The sequence below is a fragment of the Rattus norvegicus genome, chromosome 2 (genome assembly GCF_021556685.1).
Source record: "Rattus norvegicus strain SHRSP/BbbUtx chromosome 2, alternate assembly SHRSP_T2T, whole genome shotgun sequence".
In the NCBI taxonomy this organism is placed as follows: domain Eukaryota; kingdom Metazoa; phylum Chordata; class Mammalia; order Rodentia; family Muridae; genus Rattus; species Rattus norvegicus.
In genome coordinates, this window is record NC_141535.1 from 91,239,732 (window position 1) to 91,258,411 (window position 18,680).

The following is an 18,680-nucleotide window of genomic DNA, read 5'->3' on the forward strand; positions in this document are numbered from 1 at the left end:
GTTTGTATTTTGTATGGAAAAGAAGTTACTAAATATTGCACTTAAAAAGAGTTATTTTAAGAACACTACAAAGCAATTCCCTATATCTAGAAATCATCCAAGAAGCATCCCTGATAGATGGTCACAATTTTTTTTTTACTTATTAATGGTATGTTGTCAAAAACCAGGAGCTAACACTGATATGTTGTAAGACAAAATAATTGTTATGACCTGTAAGACTCTCAGAGAGAATCTTCCCTCAGGAGGGAGATCTTCAAGCCCAATGACCAGACCGAGTCCACAGGCTGCAATCTGTAAGAGGATTTTTATTGATCAGGATACACAGGTATCTGTGGGCATCTCAGTCAATTCAGAAGACTGGCGCGCCTAGCAGAACCAGGGACGGGTTTTTATAGTGTATTGGGAGCAGAAGCAGGCTTACAGAAGCAGATGTATGGTTACAGGGATGTGATTGGTGGAGTAAATGAGGCATACGTGTATGTTACCTATTTTGGCTATAATCATAACAGTGAGTTAGCAAAAAGTACATGGTGGTCAGGGCTTCCGGGGGGTCAGGGACTTTTTCTTTTTCTTGTCAGGTGGCCCATGGAGCAGTGCCCATAATTTAGTCTGGTTTCTGCATTTTGTTTTCTTTTCTGGTCTGTTTCGTCTAAATGATGGGTCAGCTTGTTCCACATATCTAAAAACTTACTTTTTATTTCTATAGTTGAGGGCCTTGGGCTTGTACAATTCCCTTTTTTGGAGGGGGTCTTTCATTCCCCTATTTTCTTTTTGTCCTTGAGTGGAATCTTCTACTCAACTTGGTTAAGGTACCTCTGTTTTTTGTTGTTTCACCATCTGATACTGTTGTCTCAGCACAAAAGTTTGAATGACTGAAAGACTATGTCTCTTATTATTCTTGTCTGATCTGTATAGAAACAACATTCTTCTTTTAGTGTAGCACACAGACTCTTTCTTTAAGGAATATCAGGTCTAATCTTCTCTTATTTTGAAGGACTACCTCTGAGAGGGAGGTTAGGTATTCTTGGAGGTCAGCTAAAAAGTCTTTTTTACTTTTTATATCTCAGTCAATGGCAGTTCTGAATTCTCTATAAGCCTTGTATTGTAGGGCAACAGCAGATGTCCTTGTGCTGCCCTTGTAGCACCTGGATAGCCTTAAATAATTTTTAACTCTCTTTTGTGTCTTATTAAGTCTTTAGCATCAGGATTCTAATCTGGACACTATCTGAACCTATACACCAAGGTCTTTTAGAACTTTTAAACTTATATAGGTTGTGATCCCTGAGGCACAGTCCCAAGAAGTGTTAGGAGTACTAACATATGTAATGTTACATCATTTGCAAAAAAAATCAAGCCTATCCTTATACCTAGTTCGAGGGAACCCAGGGCAAACAGGCAAACATGAAATTCTTGTTTATAAAACACACTCCTCAAGTGAGCATTATAGCAACCTCCCAGTCACTTAAGTCTAGGGAGCTTTTTGAAGATCTGAGTGTCCCTCTAGGTCCCAGCTCTCAGCCCCAACAGCTAGTACGCTGCTGGTGAGGACTGAGAATTGATGGCTGTCAGGGTGGTCAGCAGCACCAGGTACAGTCCTTTCCAGTGAGGCTCGAGTGTCTGGGCTCAGTGTAGCTGTAGTCTCTGACCTGGAACTGATGACATGTCTCCGGGGTCTCCGGGGCATAGGCTGCTGTCAGCTGTGAGCAGATTTCTTTCTGTATCACCTGTAGGTCTTTTAGCCTGGCATACAAATCATTATTATTATGACATGCTGGTTCAGTAACATCATCTAATACAGTCAGGGGAGCTGAGGCCCCATATAAGATCTCAAAGGGGGTAAAGCTGAATCTGGAAGGGGTATTTCTTGCTCTGAAGAGAGCAAGAGGGAAGGAGTGTCACCCAGTCTGTGCCAGTCTCCGTGGTCAATTTGGTCAGGGTCTCTTTTAAAATTTTATTTATTTATTCTACCTGTCCTGAACTTTGAGGTCTGTAAATATAACGTAATTTTCAATCAACCTCTAAATACTTGGCCACACCCTGGCTTACCTTGGCAACGAAAGTAGGGCTGTTGTCTGACCAGATTACCTTGGGCATTCTAAATCGGGGGAAGATTTCTTCTAGTATCTTCTTGATGACTATTGAGGCCATCTCTTGTTTGGTGAGGAAAGTTTTTGTCTATTCCTGAAAAGATATCTATAAACACTAGGAGACATTTGAAATCATATTTTTCTGGTTTTATCTCTGTGAAGTCCACTTCTCAGTAGTATCCAGGCCGTTCCCCACGGAGCCTCCTACCACAGTCGACTTTCCTGAAAACAGTTACCTTTTGGCATGGTATACATCAGTGCACTATCTGTTCCACGAGATACTTGAGACCTGTGACATAATATTTAGTTTTTGAAAACGTCTGGATGAGTTTGCTTACCCCTAGGTGAGTCCATTGATGTATTTGTTTTACCATGGCCTCTGCCTGTAAAAATTGTAGCAGGATCTTCTTTCTCATTGAGGTGTACCAGAGTCTCTTCCTTGGCCTGGCTGGGTCATGGAGGTCCCTTAACAGAGCCAGAATCTCTTTTTTTTCTTGCCCTCAGATGTCAGCAGGCCCCTCTGCTGATGGGCTGTAGCAAAGGCATACGTGCTGTCCACATAGATGTTAAGTCTCTTTCTCAGCTCAAGGGCTTTGGTGAGGGGAGCAAGTTCTCTGAGTAGACGTGCCTTCTGGTAGGGCCTGAGCCCAAATGACTCTGTTTCCATCTACCACTGTTGTCCCAGCCCATCTTTTTCCTATGAACCAGATGACATCTACCCCCTCTGCTGGATGATCAGTCAGATCTTTATGCCACTCCTGTGCTTTAGTGAGCTCCTGCTGACAGTCATGAAGGGGGGTGTCTAGGTCAGGGTCCGGGAGCAGGGTTGCAGGGTTTAGACTCGTAGGGGCAGTCTGGAATCACAAGGAACAAGTGGGATACCCGGCCCACGCCAAGCTCCATCGTTCTTCGGGTAGTCCATGAGTATCATTTGTTGCCGGTAGTCCCCTGTACTCAAGGTCTTTTGCTGGACACTAGCCCATTTGGGCGTAGGAGCACAGAGTGTTGGGCCCCCGTATTCACAAAACAACTGGGCAGGCTTTTCTTCTATCTTAGCACATAGCCAGCACTCTAGGACCAAGAGGCTTGCCTTCCGGGCTGCTGGAGAGGCCCCTCTTGTTCTTTCTGGGGCAGTCCCTGACCCAGTGTCCTTTTTCCTTGCGATAGGCACACTGATCTTTAGCTAGGAATTTTCTTCTGTTGTCAGGTACTGTCTTCCTAGGTTCCCTAACTACTGTGGCCAGTATATATTCCTCTCTTGTCTTTTATCCCTCTTTAGCTCTCTTGCTTCTTCTTTTCTTCCTTAGCTTCCTGTTCTTTTTACCTTCTTTTCTCTTTCTCTTCCTCAGTCTCTCTCTCATATCTTCTGCATCTTCCTCTACAGCTATTGGATGCTGTCCACTTATGTAACTACACTTCAACTTTATTTTCTCTGTAACTTATACTAACTCTCAGCAACTTAGCTTAACCCTTTAAATTTCTGTAACTTTCTCTCTTTATATCTTTTCCTTATCTTAGCTAGATTGGTGGGGCATTTTCTAGCCCCTCAGAGACCCACCCTTGGAGTCTGGCGGCAGACCTGGAGCACTCCCTACCTTTAGGCGCATTCAAGTCAACAGTCAGGAGTGAGGGTCTTCTATCCATGTCTGGAACATTCTTTCTGGCCTCCAGTAGGATTCCGTCTTTCCTCAGTGGTAAAGAAGACCTGTAACAGTTACTAACAAGTATCTCAAATGGGATGGTGAGAAAACAAGAGAATCTTGAGAATAGAGGTCCACTGAAGAGGACAAATAGCATTTAGTCACACAGCTAAACCAGGAGGACTTTTTGGGACAAAAAGGACGTTGTAAAAATAAGCACAAGCTTTGTGTCTGTGAAACAGAACGGCAAGCAGAGAGGGAGCTGATCTGTTACCCCGACTATCTCTCTGGACTTAAGAACTAATAACAAAAGGATGGAGAGATGGTTAGGACCTGGGTGTTAGATGCCAAGTGGCTGACAAAAGAATTGTAACCAGTTCACCTGGGACTTTCAGGACCCCAGTAGCAGCCCTTTACCAAACTGTCTCAGTGGGCTAAAGGCCCATGGAAAAGAAAACATTAATCCTGACCTTGGTCACAGCCAAAGCCTGAATTCTAAATTTTGACTGGCAAAACAAAGTTCATCACAGTTTGTTGTAGATTCCCTCCGAAACTATCTCAGGGGCTTCTCTGTCCCCCAACCTGGGGCATTTTGACCACAGGGGCAGGAACTGGCTGCTGTGGGGATAGGATCAAAGGCACTCTCCATGTCAATGATGACTAACAGGGAAGGTTACTTAATGTTGGAGATCAACTCCTCTCTTGGAATAGGGCCAGCAGATAAGGCAGGCTCCCTTAAAGAACTTCTCCTAATGAACGCTCTCCTTCTGTGAGCAAGTGTTGAAGGTCTGGTCACTGAAGGCAGCAACTGGAATTATTTTTTTTCAGGGCCAAAAGTCTCATAAAACAACCACTAACTCTATGCTATCTTCTTGTTGTCAAAGCCGGCCGGCCTCATCACCTTGAAACTCCTCTTACGCTGACTTGGCCTGAGCTGCGCCACTGCCCACGCACAGCCTGCAGCTTGCTAGCAGGCCTGTATGCTTGTCACCCTCAACCCCTACATTTTCCTACTCTGTGCTGTCCCTTCCTTAGAAGCTGTGAATGTTTAAGCAACAGGGAGAATTTTTCTTCAGGATCCAAGGTAAAGCTTTCAGGCTCTTGTTAATACCTGCTTCAGACAGGGTCACTCACTAACCTGGAGTTCTTCATACACAACTGTTAACAGCAGCTGGACTGGACAAGGGGAGCAAAGGGAGGGGCATCTTTCCCTGGGGAGGAGGCCCAAGAGAGAAAGATAAAACTCCCCGGCAGAAAACAATTTTTCTCAAGCAGATTATTTTTAACTTTTAAGTTAAGCACCAAGAGGACCAAGTAAAACTCCTTGACAAACAAAGCAAACGGTTTCATGATTTCAAACACAGTCGTCAGTCCAAGATTTTAAACACAGTTGTCTATCCAAAGTCCAAAAACGAAACAAAAGCCAAAAAGACACTGGACAATACCACAGAAAACAACCCAGACAAATAAGACCAAGACAAAGAATCCTATAACCAATTTCCACAGATGTTCAAAGAAAATTAGGACACAAAGAAGACAAACAATTCCAACAGTCAGACAGACAGACAGACGCACTGCGTGGCTTCGGTGTCAAACTGAAACCAAAAATTCAGACAGAGGCGACAAGGGTCCGGATCCTTCAGTGGATCCCGCTCTCTCCTCTCTCCTCCAACCCAAAACCACGTATCCTTCCGATACAGGCTGAGCCCCGAAAAACCGGGCTCTAAACACCCTTGGAACATCTTCCAGAGCTGCGGGGGAGAAGTCCGAGCTCGTCAGCTCCTTCTCTGGCCCGCCCAAATACAAACGGTCTAGACCCAAGCCAAGTAACTAAGCATTTACAGAACAAGTCACAAAGCAAGACAAGACAGGACAAGACAAACACTGGCCAGCTTACCTCCCGGTGGGTGGTCGGTGGTCTCTGGGCAGAGGATCTCCGATCCCGGACGAGCCCCCATATGTAAGACTCTCAGAGAGAATCTTCCCTCAGGAGGGAGATCCTCAAGCCCAATGACCAGACCGAGTCCACAGGCTGCAATCTGTAAGAGGATTTTTATTGATCAGGATACACAGGTATCTGTGGGCATCTCAGTCAATTCAGAAGACTGGCACGCCTAGCAGAACCAGGGATGGGTTTTTATAGTGTATTGGGAGCAGAAGCAGGCTTACAGAAGCAGATGTATGGTTATAGGGATGTGATTGGTGGAGTAAATGAGGCATACGTGTATGTTACCTATTTTGGCTATAATCATAACAGTGAGTTAGCAAAAAGTACATGGTGGTCAGGGCTTCCGGGGGGTCAGGGACTTTTTCTTTTTCTTGTCAGGTGGCCCATGGAGCAGTGCCCATAATTTAGTCTGGTTTCTGCATTTTGTTTTCTTTTCTGGTCTGTTTCGTCTAAATGATGGGTCAGCTTGTCCCACATATCTCAAAACTTACTTTTTATTTCTATAGTTGAGGGCCTTGGGCTTGTACAATTCCCTTTTTGGGAGGGGGTCTTTCAGACCTAGCCAGACTTATACTCACCTGAGAAATAGGAGAATGAAAGTAGCCCAGACCAGGAAGGAAAGAAAGGCCTTTTATGATGAACAAGCAAGTGATTTAAAAAGTGAAAATTTTCAGTTATTTTTATGGTCATGACAAAGGTAGATATTATGGGTTTATGGTCAGTGAATATACTGTGAAACTTTCATGGAATGAAATATTGTATGGTCAGTCAATTCTATGAACAATGGAAATAATTCACATTGTGAAAGTCACAAAAATATTGAGGAAATACAAACAGACAAACAAACAACAACAACAAAAAACCCAAAACAAGAAAAAAAAAAGAATGAAGTCAGTTGTTCTTTAACAATGTAAAGGATAAAGATTTTAATGTATTTTTTATGAATACAATAACTGATGATAGTGATAGTTCAAATTATGCAAGAGTATATCATAAAAATACAGAAAATATCTATACCATATAGGTTGAATACATTGCGTTTTAATATCCAAGTTATTGATGTAACTGAATACTTGGAATAGTTAGATCTTCTTTAATAGATTTCAGACAGCACATTTCACTTCTTCCTAAAACAGCTATGTCAGATATTACTCTAACGAACTCCTGCAATTTCTAGGAATGTTAAGCAGTGATTCCTACTAACACTGCATTTGCACATGAGTACTTCCTCTGCTTATTCCAAAGAACATTGTATTTATCAATATGCAATGCATTTATTACAATGAAGTCCCTTTGGTAAACATGTTGAGGTAAAGCACCTTTGTAATGAACAGGAACACTCACATTGATCACTATGAAAATGGCTCACAGACACATTGTACGATAATGAAATTTAATATATCTGTTACACTATGGGTGATTCTCATAGAATGAAAGTTTTCAAAGGAAATAAAAACCAGAAGCCAAAGCAAAGAAACTGGTTTCTTTGATATCAGTAGCTAAGTTAAATTAATAACTTCCACCTGCAAGGAAAGAGAGTTTATATTCTTGGGTAGACTGAAAACATTTAGTAGACATACCATATTATAACTTGCATCTTCATATTTGAAAAAAAAAAGGTTTAGCAGAATGCTGATACTACACATAGTGAGGACAAAGTTTCCTTTATTTGCTCTGTCATCATTATCATAGAAATGCTTATTTGATTCAATAAGGGATTTCTTTTCTGCATTCAGCCACAATGCCACGATGAAATCCTTTATTTACCTGGTGTAGTGCAGATCCTTTAGTCACATTGTTCCACCTCAAGGAGACAAGAGAAATGAGTCCAAGTTCAATAAACATCAAGTTGTTGCCTTCAGCAAATGGTTCTGTAGATCACAAATGATGATTTTATGTTTACTCTGATAAAATGAGGTAATTTACCTCTCACTAAAAGGCATCGCATCATAATGATTCCTAATTTTCAACAAAGGGACAAAAAATATATAAAAGAATATGAAAAAACAATCTCATTTACAACACGATAACCATAAAGTTTAGAGTAGTTGATAAAATCTGATCTAAGAACCATCTCAACTTACAAAACAAAGGTCAGACTATTGGAGCCCTTTATGATGAGGTTTGAGTTTGAAAAGATCTTTTCCCAATCTGTTGGTTACCATTTTGTGCTGTTAACAGTCTCCTTTGCCTTACAGAAGCTTTTCAATTTTATGAGTTCCATTTGTCAATTGTAGATCTTAGAGCATGAGACACTGATGTTCTGTTCAAAATTTTTTTCCTTGTGCCTATGTGTTCCAGGTTTTTCCTGACATTCTCTTCTTTCAGATTCAGCAAATCTGGTTTTGTGTAGAGGTCCTCAATCCACTGGGACTTGAGCTTTGAGCAAGGAGATAAAAATGAATCAATTTGCATCCTTCTAACTGCTCATCGCCAGTTGAACCAGCATCATTTGTTGAAAATACTGTCATTTTTCCACTGGAGGGTTTTAGCATCTTTGTCAAAGATAAAGTGACCATAGATGTGTGAGTTTATTTCTGGATCTTCAATTCCATCTCACTGATCTATCTGCCTATCTCTGTATTAACACCATACAGGTTTTCTTTTTATTATTATTATCTTGATTGCTCTGTAATACAGCTGGAGGTCAGGAATGGTAATTTCCCCAGAAGTTCTTTTATTGTTGAGAATAGCTTTCATGATCCTGGGTCTTTTTGTTATTCCAAATCAATTTGAGAATTGCTCTGTCTATCTATGTGAAAAATAGAGTTGGAATTTTGATGGTGATTGCATTGAATCTGTAGATTACTTTTAGCAAGATGGCCATTTTTATTATATTAATCCAGCTGATCCATGAGCATGGGAGATCTTTCCATCTTCTGAGGCACCACAAAGATTGGGAAAAGATATTTACCAATTCTAAATCTGATAGAGGGTTAATATACAATGTATAAAGGATTGAAGAAATTAGACTCTGGAGAACCAAATAACCCTATTGAAAATGGGGTACAGAAATAAAAAGAGTATTCTCAACTGAGGAATCTCGAATGACTGAGAAACACTTAAGGTAATGTTCAACATCCTAAGTCATCAAGGAAATGCAAATCAAAATGGCCCTGAGATTCTATGTCACACAAATCATAATGGCTAATATCAAAAACACAGGTTACAATAGAAGATGGCAAGGATGTGGAGAAAGAGAAACACTCTTCCATTGCTAATGGGACTACAAGCTGGTACAACCACTTTAGAAATCAATCTGATAAAATTGGAATTAGTTCTACATGAAAACCCAGCTATACCACTGCTGAGGATATACACAAAAGGTGCTTGAACATATAACAAGGACACATGCTGCTCCATTACATTTATCGCAATCTTATTTATAATAGTCAGAAGCTGCAAACAACTGAGATGTCCCTCAACTGTAGAGTAGATTTGTAAAATGTGGTACATTTACTATACTAGCTATAAAAAAACAATTACTTTATGAAATTCATAGGCAAATGGATGGAATTAGAAAATGTCACCCTGAGTGAGGTAACCCAATCACAAAAGAAGAGATATGATATGTATTCACTGATAAGTGGATTTTAGCCCAAAAGCTCAGAATACCCAAGATAAAATTCACAAACCACATGAAGCTCCAGAAGAAGGACGACCAAAGTGTGGATGCTTCAGTCCTTCTTAAACGGGGGAAGAAAAATATTCACAGGAGGAAATATGGAGACAAAGTTTGGAGCAGACTAAAGGAAAGGCCATACAGAGACTGCCCCACATGGGGTTACATCCCATATACAGCCACCAAACCAAGGCAACATTCTGATGCCAAAAAGTGCATGCTGACAAGTCTGATATAGTTGTCTCCTGAGAGGTTCTGCCAGAGCATTACAAATACAGAGGGGTATGCTCACATTGAACGGAGATTGGAGCCCCCCAGTGGAGGAGTTAGAGAAAGGACTGAGAGAGCTAAAGGGGTTTGCAACCCCATAAGAACAACAATACCAAACAACCAGAGCTCCCAGGGACTAAACCACCATCCAAAGAGTACACATGGACAGACCCTTGGCTCCAGCTGCACATTTAGCAGAGGATGGCCTCGCGGGGCATCAATGGGAGGGGAAGCCCTTGGTCTTACCAAGTCTCTATGCCTCATGATAGGGGAATGTCAGGGCCAGAGGCAGGAAGGGGAAGGTGGGTGGGTGGCCAAACACCCTAATGAAAGCAGGGGAAGGGGGTTTATGAACAGATAATCGGGAAAGGGGATAACATTTGAAATGTAAATAAAATATGTCCAATAAAAAATTAATAAAAGCTTCCTGGTTGCTGCCGCTGCAGAGAGCCCGTGGGGAGCACCCCACGAGCGAACCTGAGCCTCGGGACCACAGGTAAGACCAAATTTTCTGCTGCAAGAAAGCTGCCTGGTGAGCCTGGGACACAGGAAAGCAGAATTTCTCTAGGACCGGGCACGTTCTGTGTTTACCGGAAGTCCCACACCCGCGGATCCCGGCCCGCAGCAGCTCTCTGCTCCCAGACCCGGTGAGAGAGAGACCCAACCGCCTGGTCAGGTGGGCACTCCTGAGGCTGCAGAGCGGAAGAGACCACCAACTCTGCTCACCCCTGCCCACATCCCTGGCCCAAGAGGAAACTGTATAAGGCCTCTGGGCTCCCGTGGGGAAGGGCCCAGGAGCGGCAGGACCCCTGTGCCTGAGACACCGCCTGAACCTGAAAGAAACAGACCGGATAAACAGTTCTCTGCACCCAAATCCCGTGGGAGGGAGAGCTAAACCTTAAGAGAGGCAGACAAGCCTGGGAAACCAGAAGTGACTGCACCCTGCACACACATCTCGGACGCCAGAGGAAAAAGCCAAAGACCATCTGGAACCCTGGTGCACTGAAGTTCCCGGAAGGGGCGGCACAGGTCTTCCTGGTTGCTGCCGCTGCAGAGAGCCCGTGGGCAGCACCCCACGAACGAACCTGAGCCTCGGGACCACAGGTAAGACCAAATTTTCTGCTGCAAGAAAGCTGCCTGGTGAACTCAAGACACAGGCCCACAGGAACAGCTGAAGACCTGTAGAGAGGAAAAACTACACGCCAGAAAGCAGAACACTCTGTCCCCATAACTGACTGAAAGAGAGGAAAACAGGTCTACAGCACTCCTGTCACACAGGCTTATAGGACAGTCTAGCCACTGTCAGAAATAGCAGAACAAAGTAACACTAGAGATAATCTGATGGCGAGAGGCAAGCACAGGAACCCAAGCAACAGAAACCAAGACTACATGCCATCATCGGAGCCCAATTCTCCCACCAAAACAAACATGGAATATCCAAACACACCAGAAAAGCAAGATCTAGTTACAAAATCATATTTGATCATGATGCTGGAGGACTTCAAGAAAGATATGAACACACTTAGGGAAGCACAGGAAAACATTAATAAACAAGTAAAAGCCTACAGAGAGGAATCGCGAAAATCCCTGAAAGAATTCCAGGAAAACACAATCAAACAGTTGAAGGAATTAAAAATGGAAATAGAAGCAATCAAGAAAGAACACATGGAAACAACCCTGGATATAGAAAACCAAAAGAAGAGACAAGGAGCTGTAGATACAAGCCTCACCAACAGAATTCAAGAGATGGAAGAGAGAATCTCAGGAGCAGAATATTCCATAGAAATCATTGACTCAACTGTCAAAGATAATGTAAAGCGGAAAAAGCTACTGGTCCAAAACATACAGGAAATCCAGGACTCAATGAGAAGATCAAACCTAAGGATAATAGGTATAGAAGAGAGTGAAGACTCCCAGCTCAAAGGACCAGTAAATATCTTCAACAAAATCATACAAGAAAACTTCCCTAACCTAAAAAAAGAGATACCCATAGGCATACAAGAAGCCTACAGAACTCCAAATAGATTGGACCAGAAAAGAAACACCTCCCGTCACATAATTGTCAAAACACCAAACGCACAAAATAAAGAAAGAATATTAAAAGCAGTAAGGGAAAAAGGTCAAGTAACATATAAAGGGAGACCTATCAGAATCACACCAGACTTCTCGCCAGAAACTATGAAGGCCAGAAGATCCTGGACTGATGTCATACAGACCCTAAGAGAACACAAATGCCAGCCCAGGTTACTGTATCCAGCAAAACTCTCAATTAACATTGATGGAGAAACCAATATATTCCATGACAAAACCAAATTTACACAATATCTTTCTACAAATCCAGCACTACAAAGGATAATAAATGGTAAAGCCCAACATAAGGAGGCAAGCTATACCCTAGAAGAAGCAAGAAACTAATCGTCTTGGCAACAAAACAAAGAGAATGAAAGCACACAAACATAACCTCACATCCAAATATGAATATAAAGGGAAGCAATAATCACTATTCCTTAATATCTCTCAATATCAATGGCCTCAACTCCCCAATAAAAAGACATAGATTAACAAACTGGATACGCAATGAGGACCCTGCATTCTGCTGCCTACAGGAAACACACCTCAGAGACAAAGACAGACACTACCTCAGAGTGAAAGGCTGGAAAACAAATTTCCAAGCAAATGGTCAGAAGAAGCAAGCTGGAGTAGCCATTCTAATATCAAATAAAATCAATTTCCAACTAAAAGTCATCAAAAAAGATAAGGAAGGACACTTCATATTCATCAAAGGAAAAATCCACCAAGATGAACTCTCAATCCTAAATATCTATGCCCCAAATACAAGGGCACCTACATACGTAAAAGAAACCTTACTAAAGCTCAAAACACACATTGCACCTCACACAATAATAGTGGGAGACTTCAACACCCCACTCTCATCAATGGACAGATCATGGAAACAGAAATTAAACAGTGATGTCGACAGACTAAGAGAAGTCATGAGCCAAATGGACTTAACGGATATTTATAGAACATTCTATCCTAAAGCAAAAGGATATATCTTCTTCTCAGCTCCTCATGGTACTTTCTCCAAAATTGACCATATAATTGGTCAAAAAACGGGCCTCAACAGGTACAGAAAGATAGAGATAATCCCATGCATGCTATCGGACCACCACGGCCTAAAACTGGTCTTCAATAACAATAAGGGAAGAATGCCCACATATACGTGGAAATTGAACAATGCTCTACTCAATGATAACCTGGTCAAGGAAGAAATAAAGAAAGAAATTAAAAACTTTTTAGAATTTAATGAAAATGAAGATACAACATACCCAAACTTATGGGACACAATGAAAGCTGTGCTAAGAGGAAAACTCATAGCGCTGAGTGCCTGCAGAAAGAAACAGGAAAGAGCATATGTCAGCAGCTTGACAGCACACCTAAAAGCTCTAGAACAAAAAGAAGCAAATACACCCAGGAGGAGTAGAAGGCAGGAAATAATCAAACTCAGAGCTGAAATCAACCAAGTAGAAACAAAAAGGACCATAGAAAGAATCAACAGGACCAAAAGTTGGTTCTTTGAGAAAATCAACAAGATAGATAAACCCTTAGCCAGACTAACGAGAGGACACAGAGAGTGCGTCCAAATTAACAAAATCAGAAATGAAAAGGGAGACATAACTACAGATTCAGAGGAAATTCAAAAAATCATCAGATCTTACTATAAAAACCTATATTCAACAAAATTTGAAAATCTTCAGGAAATGGACAATTTCCTAGACAGATACCAGGTATCAAAGTTAAATCAGGAACAGATAAACCAGTTAAACAACCCCATAACTCCTAAGGAAATAGAAGCAGTCATTAAAGGTCTCCCAACCAAAAAGAGTCCAGGTCCAGATGGGTTTAGTGCAGAATTCTATCAAACCTTCATAGAAGACCTCATACCAATATTATCCAAACTATTCCACAAAATTGAAACAGATGGAGCCCTACCGAATTCCTTCTACGAATCTACAATTACTCTTATACCTAAACCACACAAAGACACAACAAAGAAAGAGAACTTCAGACCAATTTCCCTTATGAATATCGACGCAAAAATACTCAATAAAATTCTGGCAAACCGAATTCAAGAGCACATCAAAACAATCATCCACCATGATCAAGTAGGCTTCATCCCAGGCATGCAGGGATGGTTTAATATACGGAAAACCATCAACGTGATCCATTATATAAACAAACTGAAAGAACAGAACCACATGATCATTTCATTAGATGCTGAGAAAGCATTTGACAAAATTCAACACCCCTTCATGATAAAAGTCCTGGAAAGAATAGGAATTCAAGGCCCATACCTAAACATAGTAAAAGCCATATACAGCAAACCAGTTGCTAACATTAAACTAAATGGAGAGAAACTTGAAGCAATCCCACTAAAATCAGGGACTAGACAAGGCTGCCCACTCTCTCCCTACTTATTCAATATAGTTCTTGAAGTTCTAGCCAGAGCAATCAGACAACAAAAGGAGATCAAAGGGATACAGATCGGAAAAGAAGAGGTCAAAATATCACTATTTGCAGATGATATGATAGTATATTTAAGTGATCCCAAAAGTTCCACCAGAGAACTACTAAAGCTGATAAACAACTTCAGCAAAGTGGCTGGGTATAAAATTAACTCAAATAAATCAGTTGCCTTCCTCTATACAAAAGAGAAACAAGCCGAGAAAGAAATTAGGGAAACGACACCCTTCATAATAGACCCTAATAATATAAAGTACCTCGGTGTGACTTTAACCAAGCAAGTAAAAGATCTGTACAATAAGAACTTCAAGACACTGAGGAAAGAAATTGAAGAAGACCTCAGAAGATGGAAAGATCTCCCATGCTCATGGATTGGCAGGATTAATATGGTAAAAATGGCCATTTTACCAAAAGCAATCTACAGATTCAATGCAATCCCCATCAAAATACCAATCCAATTCTTCAAAGAGTTAGACAGAACAATTTGCAAATTCATCTGGAATAACAAAAAACCCAGGATAGCTAAAGCTATCCTCAACAATAAAAGGACTTCAGGGGGAATCACTATCCCTGAACTCAAGCAGTATTACAGAGCAATAGTGATAAAAACTGCATGGTATTGGTACAGAGACAGACAGATAGACCAATGGAATAGAATTGAAGACCCAGAAATGAACCCACACACCTATGGTCACTTGATTTTTGACAAAGGAGCCAAAACCATCCAATGGAAAAAAGATAGTATTTTCAGCAAATGGTGCTGGTTCAACTGGAGGGCAACATGTAGAAGAATGCAGATCGATCCATGCTTATCACACTGTACAAAGCTTAAGTCGAAGTGGATCAAGGACCTCCACATCAAACCAGACACACTCAAACTAATAGAAGAAAAACTAGGGAAGCATCTGGAACACATGGGCACTGGAAAAAATTTCCTGAACAAAACACCAATGGCTTATGCTCTAAGATCAAGAATTGACAAATGGGATCTCATAAAACTGCAAAGCTTCTGTAAGGCAAAGGACACTGTGGTTAGGACAAAACGGCAACCAACAGATTGGGAAAAGATCTTTACCAACCCTACAACAGATAGACGCCTTATATCCAAAATATACAAAGAACTCAAGAAGTTAGACCGCAGGGAGAAAAATAACCCTATTAAAAAATGGGGTTCAGAGCTAAACAAAGAATTCACAGCTGAGGAATACCGAATGGCTGAGAAACACCTAAAGAAATGTTCAACATCTTTAGTCATAAGGGAAATGCAAATCAAAACAACCCTGAGATTTCACCTCACACCAGTGCGATTGGCTAAGATCAAAAACTCAGGTGACAGCAGATGCTGGCGAGGTTGTGGAGAAAGAGGAACACTCCTCCATTGTTGGTGGGATTGCAGACTGGTAAAACCATTCTGGAAATCAGTCTGGAGGTTCCTCAGAAAATTGGACATTGAACTGCCTGAGGATCCAGCTATACCTCTCTTGGGCATATACCCAAAAGATGCCTCAACATATAAAAGAGACACGTGCTCCACTATGTTCATCGCAGCCTTATTTATAATAGCCAGAAAATGGAAAGAACCCAGATGCCCTTCAACAGAGGAATGGATACAGAAAATGTGGTACATCTACACAATGGAATACTACTCAGCTATCAAAAACAACGAGTTTATGAAATTCGTAGGCAAATGGTTGGAACTGGAAAATATCATCCTGAGTGAACTAACCCAATCACAGAAAGACATACATGGTATGCACTCATTGATAAGTGGCCATTAGCCCAAATGCCTGAATTACCCTAGATCCCTAGAACAAACGAAACTCAAGACGGATGATCAAAATGTGAATGCTTCACTCCTTCTTTAAATGAGGAAAAAGAATACCCTTGGCAGGGAAGGGAGAGGCAAAGATTAAAACAGAGACTGAAGGAACACCCATTCAGAGCCTGCCCCACATTTGGCCCATACATATACAGCCACCCAATTGTACTAGATGGATGAAGCAAAGAAGTGCAGACCGACAGGAGCCGGATGTAGATCGCTCCTGAGAGACACAGCCAGAATACAGCAAATACAGAGGCGACTGCCAGCAGCAAACCACTGAGCTGAGAATAGGTCCCCTATTGAAGGAATCAGAGAAAGAACTGGAAGAGCTTGAAGGGGCTCGAGACCCCAAAAGTACAACAATGCCAAGCAACCAGAGCTTCCAGGGACTAAGCCACTACCTAAAGACTATACATGGACTGACCCTGGACTCTGACCCCATAGGTAGCAATGAATATCCTAGTAAGAGCACCAGTGGCAGGGGAAGCCCTGGGTCCTGCTAAGACTGAACCCCCAGTGAACTAGTCTATGGGGGGAGGGCGGCAATGGTGGGAGGGTTGGGAGGGGAACACCCATAAGGAAGGGGAGGGGGGAGGGGGATTTTTGCCCGGAAACCGGGAAAGGGAATAACACTCGAAATGTATATAAGAAATACTCAAGTTAATAAAAAAAAAATATACGGAAAACCATCAACGTGATCCATCATATAAACAAACTGAAAGAACAAAACCACATGATCATTTCATTAGATGCTGAGAAAGCATTTGACAAAATTCAACACCCCTTCATGATAAAAGTCCTGGAAAGAATAGGAATTCAAGGCCCATACCTAAACATAGTAAAAGCCATATACAGCAAACCAGTTGCTAACATTAAACTAAATGGAGAGAAACTCGAAGCAATCCCACTAAAATCAGGGACTAGACAAGGCTGCCCACTCTCTCCCTACTTATTCAATATAGTTCTTGAAGTTCTAGCCAGAGCAATCAGACAACAAAAGGAGATCAAAGGGATACAGATCGGAAAAGAAGAGGTCAAAATATCACTATTTGCAGATGACATGATAGTATATTTAAGTGATCCCAAAAGTTCCACCAGAGAACTACTAAAGCTGATAAACAACTTCAGCAAAGTGGCTGGGTATAAAATTAACTCAAATAAATCAGTTGCCTTCCTCTATACAAAAGAGAAACAAGCCGAGAAAGAAATTAGGGAAACGACACCCTTCATAATAGACCCAAATAATATAAAGTACCTCGGTGTGACTTTAACCAAGCAAGTAAAAGATCTGTACAATAAGAACTTCAAGACACTGAGGAAAGAACTTGAAGAAGACCTCAGAAGATGGAAAGATGTCCCATGCTCATGGATTGGCAGGATTAATATAGTAAAAATGGCCATTTTACCAAAAGCAATCTACAGATTCAATGCAATCCCCATCAAAATACCAATCCAATTCTTCAAAGAGTTAGACAGAACAATTTGCATATTCATCTGGAATAACAAAAAACCCAGGATAGCTAAAGCTATCCTCAACAATAAAAGGACTTCAGGGGGAATCACTATCCCTGAACTCAAGCAGTATTACAGAGCAATAGTGATAAAACTGCATGGTATTGGTACAGAGACAGACAGATAGACCAATGGAATAGAATTGAAGACCCAGAAATGAACCCACACACCTATGGTCACTTGATTTTTGACAAAGGAGCCAAAACCATCCAATGGAAAAAAGATAGCATTTTCAGCAAATGGTGCTGGTTCAACTGGAGGGCAACATGTAGAAGAATGCAGATCGATCCATGCTTATCACCCTGTACAAAGCTTAAGTCCAGGTGGATCAAGGACCTCCACATCAAACCAGACACACTCAAACTAATAGAAGAAAAACTAGGGAAGCATCTGGAACACATGGGCACTGGAAAAAATTTCCTGAACAAAACACCAATGGCTTATGCTCTAAGATCAAGAATCGACAAATGGGATCTCATAAAACTGCAAAGCTTCTGTAAGGCAAAGGACACGGTGGTTAGGACAAAACGGCAACCAACAGATTGGGAAAAGATCTTTACCAATCCTACAACAGATAGAGGCCTTATATCCAAAATATACAAAGAACTCAAGAAGTTAGACCGCAGGGAGAAAAATAACCCTATTAAAAAATGGGGTTCAGAGCTAAACAAAGAATTCACAGCTGAGGAATGCCGAATGGCTGAGAAACACCTAAAGAAATGTTCAACATCTTTAGTCATAAGGGAAATGCAAATCAAAACAACCCTGAGATTTCACCTCACACCAGTGAGAATGGCTAAGATCAAAAACTCAGGTGACAGCAGATGCTGGCGAGGATGTGGAGAAAGAGGAACACTCCTCCATTGTTGGTGGGATTGCAGACTGGTAAAACCATTCTGGAAATCATTCTGGAGGTTCCTCAGAAAATTGGACATTGAACTGCCTGAGGATCCAGCTATACCTCTCTTGGGCATATACCCAAAAGATGCCTCAACATATAAGAGACACGTGCTCCACTATGTTCATCGCAGCCTTATTTATAATAGCCAGAAAATGGAAAGAACCCAGATGCCCTTCAACAGAGGAATGGATACAGAAAATGTGGTACATCTACACAATGGAATATTACTCAGCTATCAAAAACAACGAGTCTATGAAATTCGTAGGCAAATGGTTGGAACTGGAAAATATCATCCTTAGTGAGCTAACCCAATCACAGAAAGACATACATGGTATGCACTCATTGATAAGTGGC

The 18,680-nt window shown here is 41.4% G+C and overlaps 1 long non-coding RNA gene across 1 annotated transcript; it reads right to left on the reverse strand.

The window, feature by feature from the left end:
• Nucleotides 1-285: 285 nt before the first annotated feature.
• LOC148006672 (uncharacterized) lies at nucleotides 286-5,531 on the reverse strand. Its single transcript, XR_015671261.1, has 2 exons — nucleotides 2,459-5,531; nucleotides 286-2,376 (listed from the first exon to the last, which is right to left on the reverse strand). It is a non-coding gene; the product is annotated as an uncharacterized LOC148006672 (long non-coding RNA).
• Nucleotides 5,532-18,680: the final 13,149 nt, after the last annotated feature.